The sequence below is a fragment of the Cupressus sempervirens genome, chromosome 2, assembly GCF_028749045.1.
Source record: "Cupressus sempervirens isolate cs-2001-9-10 chromosome 2, ASM2874904v1, whole genome shotgun sequence".
NCBI classification, from domain to species: Eukaryota; Viridiplantae; Streptophyta; class Pinopsida; order Cupressales; family Cupressaceae; genus Cupressus; species Cupressus sempervirens.
This window is the reverse complement of record NC_143119.1, coordinates 55,350,202-55,366,171: the sequence shown is the minus strand read 5'-3', so window position 1 is coordinate 55,366,171 and position 15,970 is coordinate 55,350,202.

Genomic DNA, 15,970 nt, shown 5'->3' with positions numbered 1-15,970 from the left:
ACAAATGCATAGAGATCCAAGTCATATTTTGAATACCTTGTCTTAGCTTCATTGATCCTCGCACTAAAAAATGCTACTAGTCTACCCTTTTGGCTCAAAATTGCCCCAACTACTATGTCGCTAGCATCACACTCTACCACAAATGGCTTCTCAAAACTAGGCAAAACCAATATTGGTCTTGTTGCCACTTTTTTCTTCAACCTCTCAAAACTTGCATTTTTTGCCTTGGTCCATGTGAACTTGGTCGTCATGCCTCCTTTGATGGTCTCATTCATTGGTGCACAAATCTCACTAAACCATCTCACAAACTTCCTATAGAACTGTGCTAGACCATGGAAGCTTCTAACCTCGATAGCAAATTGTTGATGCGAGTTTTGTATCACTTACATAACATATTAGGATTTGAATATTCAATATGGGATATCAAACATGCAACTCCTCTCTTGAAAGTTATTACTCATGAAGACATAAGCAATAGCTCCAATGTTCCTTACACCGTTGGATACTCGCTCAATTTTATCAATGTGATTTGCTAGTAATCACGTAGGCGGCCTTACGCTATTCATTCAAGGATGACTTGAACTTTGGTGGAATGATGGAGATGATGATGGGTTTGTGAAATATGTGAGTGGCAAATAATCTTGATGGTGATCAAGGATGTGTCTGCCAGGGATGATGTTGATGGGAAAGTGATGGTTATGGGAGGTGAATGGATGTGCTCTAATACTTAACTTACTTCTCTAAGCTTCAACTACCCAGCTACTTACTATTCTACTCCTACTCCTATGAATGGAAGGTTAGCAAATAGATGGGGATTGAACCTAATCAAAGCTGACCAGTGGCCTCACTTCCATAGGTGCAATGATTCGAAGGAATAATAAACTAGTTTACCACACAAAGCCTCCCAACCAGCCACTAGGATGCTAGTGGTCTAGTATTGATCCCTATCAAACATTTACCAATGCTACCATACAACTATCCATCTACTTCACTCCTACTTAGTAACTTGAAATGAAACCAACTTTAACAACTTGAAAAGAAATATAACTAAGTGAGAGTGGAAAACATGCAATAATACCCAATGTTCTTAATCAACATGCAAATCGCAACAATGAAAAAGAGAGCAATTTTGGTATTATCTTCGCAACAATTTCTCCAACCCCTTTTACAAATGAGAGCAAATGGCCTTTTATAGGGGCCATAAATACAAGGGACAGTGGAGATCAAAACAAGATCAACAATCCAGATTGGATCCTCAAAACCCTAATTAGGGTTGCCACCCCATCAGCCAATAAGAAGCTGCCACCTCATCAATGGACCAATGAAAAAAGTGCAAAAAGAGGCAACAAATGAGAAGGCACCAAAATGGTGGCCAATCAGAAATAGACACTTGTCCTATTCTAGAAGAAAGGGAAATTACCACTTGGGCTTACATCAAATGATCTTCTAATATAAATCTTCCCTTTTCTTTCATCTAATTCTTAGCTAAGGCAATGAACTTAGCTAGCCTTTCGTTAACTTCTTCCATAGGAGGACAAGGTGTGTGCTTCGCCCTGAGTTCCCCTGATTTTGCCATGCCACTTGCTACTTGTAGTATCCTTTCATGATCCTTCTCATATTATTTCTCAAATCCAATAAAAGCATTGAGAGAGAAAAGGGTGCCCAAATGCTTCTTCTTGATAGAAACCTTCCCCAACTCAGCCAACCTCGATCCAAAATCTATTTCATTGACATCCTCTTCTCTAATATCCTTAAAATCAAGTGCCACCTCAACATTGCTCATCATGGTTGAAATGGAAGTGTTGACACTTGGGTTGTGATGTGCAACTGCCTTTTGTATATCCTTTTATGGTACCGCCATTGTTATTGGTTATTTGCCTCATTTTCAAGAAGAAGGGAGTTTTAGGCATCATATCCTCTTTGTCTTTCTTAGTGTTTTCTTGCTTCAGATTCTTACTTGCACGACCATCCTCCATGCTCGTCGCCCTATTACAAGATGGTAGAGTGGTGGACCAGAAGGCAAGAAGAACCAAGAAGAGCAATCCTTAGACTAGAACGAAAGAAGGATGTCAGCTTAAGGAACCCTTGCAACTCTAGATGATTTGAAATTACCTCTACCTATAGCCAAGGGGGATTATCCTTCCTTTAGTCTGTCCTTCATCTGTATCATGTCCACTGTAGCAATATTGGTGTTGGTTATTCTCTTCATTTTCGAGAAGAAGGGAGTTTTAAGCATCATATCCTCTTTGTCTTTCTTAGTGTTTTCCTGCTTGGGATTCTTACTTGCACTAACATCCTCCATGCTCGTCGCCCTATTACGAGATGGTAGAGTGGTGGACCAGAAGGCAAGAAGAACCAAGAGGAGTAATCCTTAGACTAGAACGAAAGAAGGATGCCAGCTTAAGGACCCCTTGCAACTCTAGATGATGAAAATTTACCTTAACCAATAATCTTATAGCGACTTTTCAAAACCTAGGATATGACTTCAAGAATTTCAAATCCCTTGCAAATCAGAAATCTATCATGTAATTCACCTCCAAATGAAATTACCCAACCTAGGGCAAAAATTGCAGCCTCTTGAAAGAATCAAAATTTTATCTTCCACAAATTTTGGCTCCCACAAATTTTGCCCTCCACAAAATTCGGCTCCCACAAATTTTGGCTTCCACAAAATTCGGCTTCCACAAATTTTAGCTCCCCACAAATTTCGGCTCCCACAAATTTCGCCCTCCACAAAATTCACCAAGAAAGAAGAGTGCAGATCTGCTCTTGCAAAATCACCAACACCTTGAGAAGAAGTGAGAAGTGAGGAAGAAATGGGAGAGAGGCCTCCTCTTATACCCAACTTTCTTCTTGGACCTTGGGAGAAAGAAAAACAAATAATTAATGCAAAATTATGGCCCACAATTAAATACTTAACCAAAATTAATTTTTCCATGATGAAAATTAACTTTCTAAATTGCCAATTAGTTCTAAATTGCAAAAAGAAATTAAATAATTCCTTGAGGGTGTTAAATATTTCCATTTAATGGGGGTTTAGTAATTAATACGTCATTAAATTTGGATTTTGGCTAACCAAAAGCCATTTTTTCAATATTAAATTACCAATTTCATTAAAGGCAAAAAGTTTTCAAGGCAACTTTAATCTATTAAAACCAATTTTTTTGCAATTTCTCTCCAAATCGATTTAGCCAAGCAATTTTAGCATTTTAACACAAATAAAATTATTTCTCTAGAGCCTAAAATCGATTTTGCAATTTTATTTCACCATCACAAAAATGAATCCTTTTCACCATAAATAATCAAGATTTTTCAAATGACCATATTTAACAAAAAATTTATTTTTTGAAAATTATCCAAATTTATACAATTATATCCAAAATTTCAAAAGAAAATGTTTAAGTACAAAATTTACAATTTTATCCTACCAAGTTGGAATTAACTTTGAAATTTGTTTGGCCTAAGGATGGAATTGGTGGCTCTGGAAAATCAAGTTGAAACTGGGTGAAATAAAATCTAACCCTCTCCCCACTGGCCTTGAAGGTTTCCAAGACGTGAAATCTTCAAATTTGAAACCTCTGGACCAAAAATTGCTAATGCAACCGAAAAAAAAGGTGGTCCCCAAAATTTTGGGGCGATGGTGTGAAAACCTCACAACACAGATCTAGGAGTAGGCCAACTCAAGATTGCCTCCACCTTGTCCTTGTCCATCTTTAGATTCCCTTGGGATACTACAAACCCCAAATACACTAGCTCCTCCTTCATGAAATCACTCTTCTCTTGGTTTACTATCAACTTTTCCTCTTGAAGTTTCCTCAACAACAATTCTAGGTGTTTTATATGTTCCTCCTTAGTCTTGCTAAAGATGAGGATGTCATCTAAGTATACAATAACAAATACTCATATGTAATCTTTCAAGACCTCATTCATGACTCTCATGAAGGTAATTGGTGCACTGGTAAGACCAAATGGCATTACCAACCACTCATGGAGACCCTTAATAGTCTTAAATGCATACTTCCACTCATCACCCTCTTTCATCCTAATCTGATAATATGCACCTTCTAGATTAATTTTGGAAAAGTATCTAGCCCCTCCTAGACAATCCTTCAAATCCTCTATCCTAGGAATAGGGAATCTGTACCTAATTGTGATTCTATTGATTTCTCTAGAATCAGTGCACATTCTCCACTTACCTCCCTTTTTAGGTGCTAGGACAACTGGTATAATACATAGACTAATGCTCTTCCTAATTAGCCCTTGATCAAGCAACTCTTGGACTTTCCTTACAGTCTCCTTGTTTTCCTATTGATTCATCTTGTATGCAACTTTGTTTGGTAGTGATGCTCCTAGTATGAAGTCAATTTGATGACTTATGTCTCTCTTTGGAGGTAGTGTTGGTGGTGCTCCATCACAAATGATATCTTTGAAATGATCCAATAGGTTTTGTACCTCTACAGGTATAGTTGTTGGTGAAGATGGCTTCTCCTCCTTGGGATTCACCACAATGGCATATCCTACTCCTTCACCTTCCTTCAAGTCTTTCAGGAACTCTTTCCCACTCATCAATAAAGTCTTTGCAGTAGCCTTCTCCACCTTATCTTCTTCCACTATGGACTATATCCTATAGGTGACCCCATCTTTCTTTAAAGAATGCTTGTTTTCTTTCCCATGATGCACTGCCTCCCTGTCATACTACCAAGGCCTTCCTAATAGTAGGTGGCAAGCATCCATGGGAAGCACATCACATAGGATCTTGTCTTGATACTTACCAATGGTGATGTTTTCCCATACTCATTCATTTACTAGGATATTATGTCCCTTATTCAACCAGCTCACCCTATAAGGAGACACATGGGGAATCTTTGTTAAACCAAGCTTTTGTACTACCTCCTTTGACAAGACATTATCTGTAGACCCTAAATCTATTATCACTTTGCATACCTTACCTAATATCTTACAAGTAGTTCTAAATAGTGCTCTTCTCTGCTTGGGCTCCTCTTTTCATGGTTCCTTAACCAAGACTCACCTCAACATGAGGTTTTCACCCTTCTCTATGTCAAGGTCCACTTCACCTACCTTATGGTTATCTTCCTCTTGGATGTATGTGATTTTATTCATTCCATAGGATGATGATGCCTTCTTTGAAGATCTGTAGGAAGGGTGCCCAAGCTTGCCATAGTTATAACACTTCATATTGTTGAAGTGTGAACCTCTACTATTGTTCCCATATCTGCCTCTACCACCATTGATGGATCCTCTTCCTCTACTGGAGCCTCCCCTTTGATTGGTCTCACTGACCTACTCATTTCACTTGGAATCCCCATAGCCTCTTTTCTCATTATCCCTTCCACTAGGGCCTCCTCTTGAGCCACCTCTGAACTCCTTACTCTATATTTTTTATTGGAACTTGAGTTCCCCTTCTTCCTCAGCTTATCTTCCACTTTCTTAGCCATTTGAAAAAAAACTCTACAATGTGGGGAGAGTAGACAATATCAACTCTTCCTAAATAGACCATTTAAGGCCATTTAGATACCTTGCCACCCTTGACCTTAGAGTTAACTTTTGAAACTCCTCTGTATAGGTAGCCACATCAAAATCCTTTTGCCTAAGATTTTGCTTCTTCTTGTGAATCTAAATCTTGTAGTCTTCTAGAAAATATGTTTCTTTTATCTTTGCCACCATAGCCTTCCAATTAGCTATAGGTTTCTTTCCTTCACTCTCTCTTTCCTCTTGCACAAACTTCCACCATGTCAACAATTGACCTTTCAACCTGGATTTTGCAAATCTCACCTTTTGAGCCTCTTTTATCCCTTTACATTCAAATTATTTCTTAATGCTCTTAAGCCATTCTAGGACCACCTCTACATCCATCTTTCCATGTAAAAGTGAGACATTTTTTAGGCTCTTTCCTTCAAAAGCCTTGAGGGATTTGAGGAATAGTTCTTGTTCACCAAGTGGAGGATTTGGTTCAAGTATTTCATCCTCCAAATTCACCTTCTCCTTACCCTTGCTAAAGTCTTCATCTTCCTTAGCTTGGGCTACATCTTCCATCTCCTTTATCTTATCTTTCATCTCCTCTATGGCCTCATCAAGGACCTTGGTCTTCTCTTCTATGGGCTTCTTTTTCTCATCTACATCCTTTGCCAACTCTACATTGGTAACCATCTTTGAAGATCCGCTTGACTAAGTGGAATACAACATACCACCACAAGCCACAATATTATGGCTTTGATACCACTTTGATGAGGAGCTTCTTCACTTTAGAGCTTTCTTTATCTTCCAAGGCTACTCTTAGCCTACTTAGGGTTACTATCCCAAACCCTAACCAAGAGGACTCCTTCTCAATCCTCTTTCACCAAGAAACTCGCCCAACAATTCAAATTTTCATCCTCTACCTTTAGTTGACCAACTATGCACTATTTGGCCTAGAGTGCCAAAACTTCACCCAATACACCTAAAGGGTCAAAATCAAGTTTGAATCACCATTATGGGGTTCTTGATGCATTTCCTACCATTCTGCATCATTCTTTTGAGTTTCACACACCCACAACTCCAAATTACCATTTTTAGCCTTGTAGCCCTAAGAGGCCCTATTAGCCCTCCTATAAACAAGGTACAAGCTACAAATCCCAAAAAATATTAACCAGGCTCCTTGGTGTCTTTAGAAATTTTATTCCCTATGACCTAAACTTTCATATTTTTTAGGTCTTAGGCTCTTGTGATGACCGTACAGTACAACTTCAAAGAACCCTCATTTTAAGGGTTTTCAAAGGTAATTGCAATGAATCCTTCACTAATGGTTTCAAACTCTACTCCTTCATTACCTAAACAAGATTGGCATGTGCCAATCTATTGTTATCATCAAAACTTCAATTCAAGCTTTCATTGCACCTTGCCAAGCCTGCACTAATTGCCTCGGGATGGCTTGAAAAATTAACTTCTTTACTTGAACAAACACCAAAATCATTATTTACACTATTTATAGGGGATATTTCTTGCTTTCCAAGATCCACGGTGTTTTAATCAAGGAATTTCAAGCCATAGCCATTTTAGTGCTGGTAACTCAAAACTGGATAGTAGGAACACACAAATTAATTAATTTTCTAAACCTTGTAAAGTGAATGCTCTGAACCAAAATAACTATGTGCAAATTCAACACATGGTACAAAGACACTACTCCATTAGAAAAGGTAATTTAATCAATCCAAAATCTTTCTCAAATCCTTCAAACCACTTTTTCTATCACACAAAACTCTCCTTCAGAATGTGTTGTCCATACAATTGAGTATCCAACCCTTGGAAATGAGTTGGAAAGTATTTAGTAGGCTCACTCCTCCATCTTGGCCCTTGGTTTGATCCATAACTACCCATGTAGTTTGTTTCTCAAAACTATGCAAAAAATTTCTATGCAATTTTGCAAAAATTGTAAAGTTGTGAATGCAACTTCTTGACAACTTTAGCAATTTTGCACATTGAGACTTCAGACTTGACCAGTTTGTCATCAAACCTTGCAAGATGAACCTACAACAACTAAGTGCCACTTTTTAACACATCTTACCCCATTTTAGGACTTTTTTTTCTTCATATTTTGCCTTATTGAGCATGTCTAAGCAATTTTTGTTAGTGTAGTTTTTTATTTTTCCTATTTTGCTAGGTTTTTCCTACACTTTTAATAATCTCTCTTAGGTTAATAAAGCATGTCTTATTAGGTGAATGGTTGTGAGGTGTCACTTTCCTACATGTGAGCATCCATTAGCTATCTTGGGAAGATACTTTGCTATCTTTAGTTCAATAGATGGTTGCTCCCCATTGGTTGGTGTTGCCACCTCCTCCCTCTTCCTAGCCTATATAAGCATGCTACCTGGCTTGTATTTGCATCTCTTGTTTTTGCATCCTCTTAATGCTATTTTGCTTCCAGCATTTGCATTACTCTCTTGGAGACTAACTCTATGATGCTATTTTGATTTTGTATCATTTGCATTCATAGTTTAGATATTTATTCTGTGCACTAGTTTTTTGGGTTATTAATCTTATTAGATTCTAACATGGTATCAGAGTTTTTCTATGTGCAAGAGTAGATTTTAGTTTTCTTATTTGAGAGATTCGGGGGGGGGGGCTAATAAACTTTATTGTAGTTTTTTGAAAAATGAAGTATGCTCTTCTCTTGCATCTTTGGATGATCCTGAGAATCATAAAAGTTTTGACAAAAATGATTTTCCTCTGGGGTTTCAATCTCAAATCTGACAACCAACATGCATATTTGGAGTTTTCAATCAGTTTTGTAGCTTCCAGCATGCCATTGATGGACTTAGGAAGCTGGTCCAGCATTTGCATGTCATATTCTGGTTGCTGGGGTCATTTTTTGATTTTTGGAGCCGTTTTTACTGTTAAAGGCGTCTGATTTACACTACAGCAACATCTTTTGTACATCAGCAAGAAAAACACTTTCTGGGTTTTGTTCGCAGCTCTGAAAAACTATCTGGGTATCTTTTAGATTTTGCATGCAGGCTATATATTTTGCAAAATTGAGCATGAAAAGCTACAACCATACCCCTCTCCATTGGCAATCGCAGATTTGAACGCAATATTCAAATGTCTCGTTCTTGCTCATACAGACTCCGATTTTGATGATTCTTGTTATGAACTTGGCTATTTTTTTGTGCTCTATCCACTAGTGGAGTTTTTTTTATTTTCATGCATTAATTCTTCAGAAATTGTAGATTCTCGGCCGTGACTGTGCATAGTTCTCGTTTTGGAAACTTCAGAGGATCATAACTTTCTCATATGACCTCGTATCGAGGCGATTCTTTTTTTGAAAGTGCATGATTGTTCAAATATATCACAATGGTGCTATTTGTTTCTTTGATTACTATGCCTAAATTTTACTTTCAACATATGCTCTTCATGAGGGTTTGTAATGCATTGAAATCAAGACCACTAAGTATTTCTTTCTAGTGGTAGTTGTAAATGCACTAAAATAAAGTGCCAAATCATATATCTTTGGGGGGGTTCTTTGATTGAGTAAAAAGGGGGGGCATTGTCGTGGCTGGGTTCTCTTCTTTTTAGCATTTCTTCTCTGCATTTCTTCATCATGGATCAAACAAATATGCCCATCCTAACTCCATACAATTACTTTGAGTGGAAATCATGCATGACAATTCACCTAAGGAAAGATGGATTAAATAGGATAACTATGGGACTTGAAATTGAACCTGCTAAAGATGAAGATAAGCCTAAGTGGCTTAACAAATGTGATGAGGCATATGGAACATTGTGTTTGTCTGTTTCTCCTGATTTTTTATTTCACATTGAGTCTTTGGATACACCAAATGACGTATGGACTAAGCTAGAAACACTATTTGGCACACAAGATTCAATGAGGGGTCATATGTTGGAAAATGAATTAATTAGTTTGAGTCCAGGCAATTTCAACACAATCCAAGATTTCTTCACCAAATTGAAATCACTAAGGCTGCAGTTAAAACAATGTGGAATTGAAAAGAAAGATGAACAACTGCTTCTTAGTATTCTCTCTAAGCTAAGTTCAGAATATTCTATGTTTGTCTCTACCTTCTATGCTACTAAGGGTGCACTTGGTACTCAATTCACCATGCCATCTTTAGATGATTTTGCTCTCAATCTCACTCAAGAACATGACAAGCTAATCCAGATGGGCACTCTTAAGTCCTCTAAGTCACATGCCTTGGCTGCCAACCAAGGCACAAAAGAACAACAAGGACAATGTAGTAACAACAATAGTAAGGACAAGAAACAAAAGAATAGCGAGGAGAAGAAGGATCAAATATCAATTTCTTCAAAAGCAACTATTGATACACCATCTTCAAAGGGTGATAAGCCTAAGAAAGCAAAGGTCAAATGTGCCTATTGTGAAAGACCTGGTCATGATGAACATAAATTTTTGCAGAAACAACTTGATCACTTGACATACATTCTTGAGAAGAATAATATCAATTTTCCTGAGTCTATCAAACAAAGTTCTAATGAAGGGTCTAACAAAGAAAAAGAAAATAGCAAGGGGAAAGGAAAGGGCAAGGCTCTTTTTGCAGTTTCTTCCTCACCATCCACTTGGGTTCTTGATTCAGGTACTTCACACCACATGGCTTCATCTAAGGAAGAAATTGCATCCTTGGAGCCATGTACTATGCCTTCTATGTTGATGGGTGATAACACTCCTGTTGAGGTGTGTGTGAGAGGGTCTGTTGATGTGGGGGATGGCACATTCTATGATGTTCCTTGTGTACCCTCATTGTCAACTAATCTCCTATCGGTATACCAGATCACTTACACAAGTTTAGGTAAGCAGGTTGAGTTCACTCCTAGTTCAGTGGAGATATGTGAGTTGCACAATGATTCTATAGTTGCAGTTGGGAGAGTAGATCATCAGTCACGACTCTATATGTTTTCTCACTTTGTTCTTGATCCTCCTTTGACTATTTTTCTCACTCACTCTAATGATGTGAGCAGATTATAGCATGAGTAGTTTGGCCATCTTAACTTCCACTACTTGCATCAACTTAACCTGCAAAGCATGGTCACAGGGTTGCCTTCTACTTTGACATTGGAGTTACCTTGAATACATGATAGATATTCTAATGGGTCAAATTCACTTGAGCAATCTTCTACCTCCACTTTTGATGCAGAGAGTGATTCAGAGGACTCACCTCCTTCCTCTCCTAGTCATCATTCACAGGTTGATGATTCTCCTCTAGATTCTCCATCTTCTGGTCCACTTTGGGCTAGACAGACCTTGCAGTTTGCAGGTGATTGGGTTGGGGATCCATCAGACACCAAGCAGACTCGTTCACAATTCTAGGATGCCCTACATATCTTCATTGCTACTGCCTCAAATCCACAGTCCTTTCATGAGGCTTCTGGTATTTTTGAGTGGGATACATCGATGCAGGAGGAGTATAGTTCCTTGATGAGGAAACACACTTGGCATCTTGTCCCTTTTCCTAAGGGAAGAAAAATTGTTCGATGTAAGTGGATCTACCAGACAAAATTTGCAAGCTTTGTTGGGGGTGTGGGATGCTTCATCTTTTGGGGGGGCCTCTTCCTCTCACTTGGAGTCCTGATTTTCTTTGGGGGGTCTCTTTTCTCTCTCTTTTGGGGGAATTTTATGTACATGGGTACCTCATCAGGCTTGACTTGTCGGGACCCATTTCTACATACACCTAGGCTTCGCTTATGGGGGGGTGTTAGTGTAGTTTTTTATTTTTCCTATTTTGCTAGGTTTTTCCTACACTTTTAATAATCTCGCTTAGGTTAATAAAGCATGTCTTATTAGGTGAATGGTTGTGAGGTGTCACTTTCTTACATGTGAGCATCCATTAGCTATCTTGGGAAGATACTTTGCTATCTTTAGTTCGATAGATGGTTGCTCCTCATTGGTTGGTGTTGCCACCTCCTCCCTCTTCCTAGCCTATATAAGCATGCTACCTGGCTTGTATTTGCATCTCTTGTTTTTGCATCCTCTTAATGCTATTTTGCTTCTAGCATTTGCATTACTCTCTTGGAGACTAACTCTATGATGCTATTTTGATTTTGTATCATTTGCATTCATAGTTTAGATATTTATTCTTTGCACTAGTTTTATGGGTTATTAATCTTATCAGATTCTAACAATTTTTGCCTATCAAGACCTAATTGACAAAGCTTGACTGACATTTTGAATCCTACCTATTCAAACCTCCTAAACTCGCCTTGGGAATTTATTCCTAGTCCTTATTTATTCAATGGTTGGTTATACCATTTACAAACCAAAAATGCATTAGTGTTTCACATTTTCCTCTAGGTGCTCCTGCATTGTTTTGCTAAAATTGTGGGAAAAAGAAACCGAATATGCCAGGAAACATAACTAAAAGTTAGTGGTCTCTTAAAGTTCATAAAAATTAGGTGTTTAATGATACAAGTATATCAAGCCTATTGAAGACTATCAAGTGTTTCAATCTATACTTAGTTATCGTGTCTTTTACATTTTTTAGAACTTGACTCCTCTCCACTGCCATGGTCTCCACAAATTCTCCACCGCCTACAAAAAATCATTTCCAACCTGACTTATACCTATGTTTAAAATTCCAAACATTGTTGGATCTCATGTTATAATTGATCCAAAGAAGATCTGCATAGAGTAATAGAGAAAATGATAGGACCCATAATTAAATGTCGTTGCATTTTCTTACAAGTTTATCAAGTCTTTTCAACAAATCCATTTTGTATATCTATATATTTGAAAGGATTTGATAAATAAGAACTATAATGAACTAATCCAAGAGAGTTTGAAATTAAAACAAAGTTACCATAAAATCTTGAAGCTTAAGAGATCTTCCCAAAGATCAACACAAATGGAGATATATATTTTGAAAGGGGAAAGCAAAGAAAACCCCTTGTATAATATTATGAGAGAGAGAGAGAGAGAGAGAGAGAGAGAGAGACAGAGAGAGACAGAGAGAGATAGAGAGAGAGAGAGAGAGAGATCATTACAATAAAATTAAAGTTATGTATAGAAGAAGTGTAGAAGAATGAGAGATCTCTTTTATAGAGATAAGAAATTTGTTGCATGTGTAACTCTCAATTCTATGAATGCCACCATTCATAAGAAGTGTGTGCAAAGTGCTAAGATCCTCTTAAGGGGGTTAATTGATTTTCTTATAAAAGGAATTACAAAAAATGAGTTGTCCTCACACATGGACAAGAGTGCAAGTAAATGTCATGTCCTCACATGTGTACTAGAAGACAAAATACATGAGGGATACATTGGTTTATCCCAAATTAAATAAATACAACCAAGGAAAGATTACTAATTCTAACAAATATCCTACAAACATAAAATTTTGTCTTGCTCAACATCTTATATATTTTGCATCCATCAATTGTGCATCTATTACAACAATAAAATGTGAATAATGTGCAAAAATTCTATCAAGATTAGTAGGCTTTACAACTAAAAAAATAGGGCCAAGATGACAATGCCTTTGCCCCCAGTGGTCCCTAAAAATATTAATTATTAATTGATTAAATAATTATGCATAATGCTTTCCATGAAGATGAAATATGTATTTAAGCAACAAATATCAAGATCTTTAGATTACTTAGCTTTCATCTCTAATTAACTTTTTTTATAGGTAAATGGCCAAAGCCTTGGTTAATTATTATTATTTATTGAAATTGATTATATTATGTGTTACATTCAAATAGACTTGAACCCAAGACCACCCAAATAAGAGGCTCACAAATCATTATGTTATAGGCTCTTGTCTAATTTTCTCTCTAATTAATTGCATTAGACATCATAAAATAATTTATTTTGTTAAAATAAACTCACTCATTAAAAATATTACATGAAATGAATGTACATTATAGTTATTCAATTCAAACTTTAGCTTTTAAATTGGATTACAAAAGAAATCTTGAATATTAGCAAAGGATGAGAAATCTTCAATTCAAATATAGTTCAAATTCTCATTAAGCATCAAATTTGATTTTTTAGATAATTAAAAAAAAATTAAGAATTCAAATTTAATTAGATATATTTATTTCTATCATATTTATTTATTTTATATATTAACAATTTATTTTTATTTTTTTATTGTTATTTATTTATATTATTTTATTATGAATAAAATTTGATGATAAAAACTTTTTTTTAAAATCTAACTTTGAATTTAGTTATATTAATTTAGATTAATTTTAAAACATAATATTATTACAAATATGGAATGCTCTCTAAGGATGAATTGCGTTTTCGTCTGCAACCAGGCAGCGAGCTAGGGCAGCCATGCCCTAGCTCATTTTCATTTTCATTGCATGTGCGAAGGTGGGGGGAGCTTGATCAGTTGTGTTGGGGGTGGTTTTTGCTGCGAACATTTGTTGATGCACTAGTTTGGTCGTGTTTGGCTGCCCTTTTGTGAGTGAGATCCTCTTCTAGTTAGGGGATGCTTGGGATAGATTTTCCTTGCTATGGTTTGTCTAGGGCCTACGAACAACTACGTCTCAAGGTGAGCCTTCTAGGGTTGCGCTTGATATGGATTTTTATTCTATGGTGGGCTTGAATCTGCTGAGACAAGAGGTGAGGGTTTTTGAAAATGCCTTCTTTTCTTCGATTATAGGAGCTACAAAATTGAACTCATCTGGTGGATCTCGAATCTCAAAGATTAATGGTTGCCTTGAACATTGCAAAGAGAGACCCAAACTGGTAATCCTGTATGAGATGATTGCTGAGGACATTGAGTACTATTCTAAGAACTCTCTATATTGCAAATTTTTGGGACTAAGAGTATCTCTTCAATTTTTGGAAACTTGGGCTAGGAGAATTTGGGAACTAGAGGGTGAAATGGAGATCACGTTACTTACAAATTATTTTTTCATGGTCACATTTATTTGCCTGGTTGATTGCAATATAGTTTTTGAGGGGGGGGCCTATTTTCACAACTAGATTGGATTGTTTTTCAAGCCATGACATGCAGGATTTAATCCCTCTAACGAGCTTTAAAATCATGTTCTGGTGTGGGTTCGGTTACCTAAATTTCTAATTGAATTCTCTCGTGAGGATGTTTTCTAAATGCTTGCATTGATGCTTGGAAAGCCAATGAGGTCTTCAACACAAACCCTAGGTAAGAAAGTAATGGCTTTTTCTCATATTTGTGTGAAACTTGATTTGAGCAGACATTGCCAGATGTTGTCGATATGTGTGTGGGCTCACATTCTTAGGTGCAACAATTGTATTATGAGATCCTTCCTTTTCAATGTTGCCTATGTCATGAATATGGTTGCCTGTTGCGAATATGCCCAAAGGCTAAGATAGTGGAGTAGTAGCTTCCACCTCCTCCTCATAGCACTCTTGGTACTGACAAGGGGAAGAATCCTATTTCTAGTGAGGGGAAGGATGCTAAGGGTTTTATTCAGGTTAAGGTTCAAAACTGAAATAGAGGTCATAAGAGGACTTTAATGGAGAGACAAGATGAGGATACTTTTAACAGGTTTGAGGTCTTGGATGACTTGGGTCAGTAAGAAGTTAATCCAAGATTAATTAGTGTGGATCAATGTGTGGTGGGTTTTGGCCTGGAGGATAATACTTACATCTGTCCTACTCCACAGGAGGAATCTTCCATGCCTATGGTCATAGATGGGAAGACTGGGGCCTAGATGATATTAGGGCCAAATGTTGAATTGGGATAGGGAGATGGGGGCTCTTCTCTTCCTATATATATTGCTATTTTGGATATGGATAAGTGTGGCAAGTCTTCTCCTTATCTGGGCATTCTTCAAAAGGATTACAAGAAGGGGGTTTCAGAGAAAAATGTCATAATTGGTAGAAAGAAGGATTTGGAAAATATTACAATGATAGGGGAGACTTTGGTGGAGTCAAGATCTGTTAAGACCTTGGACTCCCATTTTTTAACTCCTTTAAAATGATCATTATTTCATGGAATGTAAGGGGCTTGAACAATAACCCTAGACAAAAAGTTGTTTGGGAATTGGTAAGAAGTCATTCTCCTAATGTTCTTTTTCTTCAGGATACCAAGGTATCTGTTGAATGCATGATGAGTTTAGCACCTAAATTATGGAAGAATTGTCAATGTCAATGCATTAGAGCTCAGGGATCTTTGGGGGGTGTGGCTTGTCTCTCAAACCCACGAAAGATCCAACCTTTGTGGTGGTTATCCTTTAAGTCCTTCTTATCCATGGTTTCTTTGTGCCCTGAGTCAAGGGAGTCTATTCTTTTCTCCAATGTCTATGCTCCTATTGAGTTCTAAGGTAAACTTATTATATGGAATAATATCCATTATGTTCATAGTTTATTTCTTTACTTTCCATGGATCATTGCTAGAGACTTTAATGCTATTCTTGATTTATTTGAAAAATGGGGTGGTAATGCAAGACTTGAGCCCTCTTCCTTGTTACTCCAGGATAATATATCGATGCTCAATCTTGTGTATATCAAGCC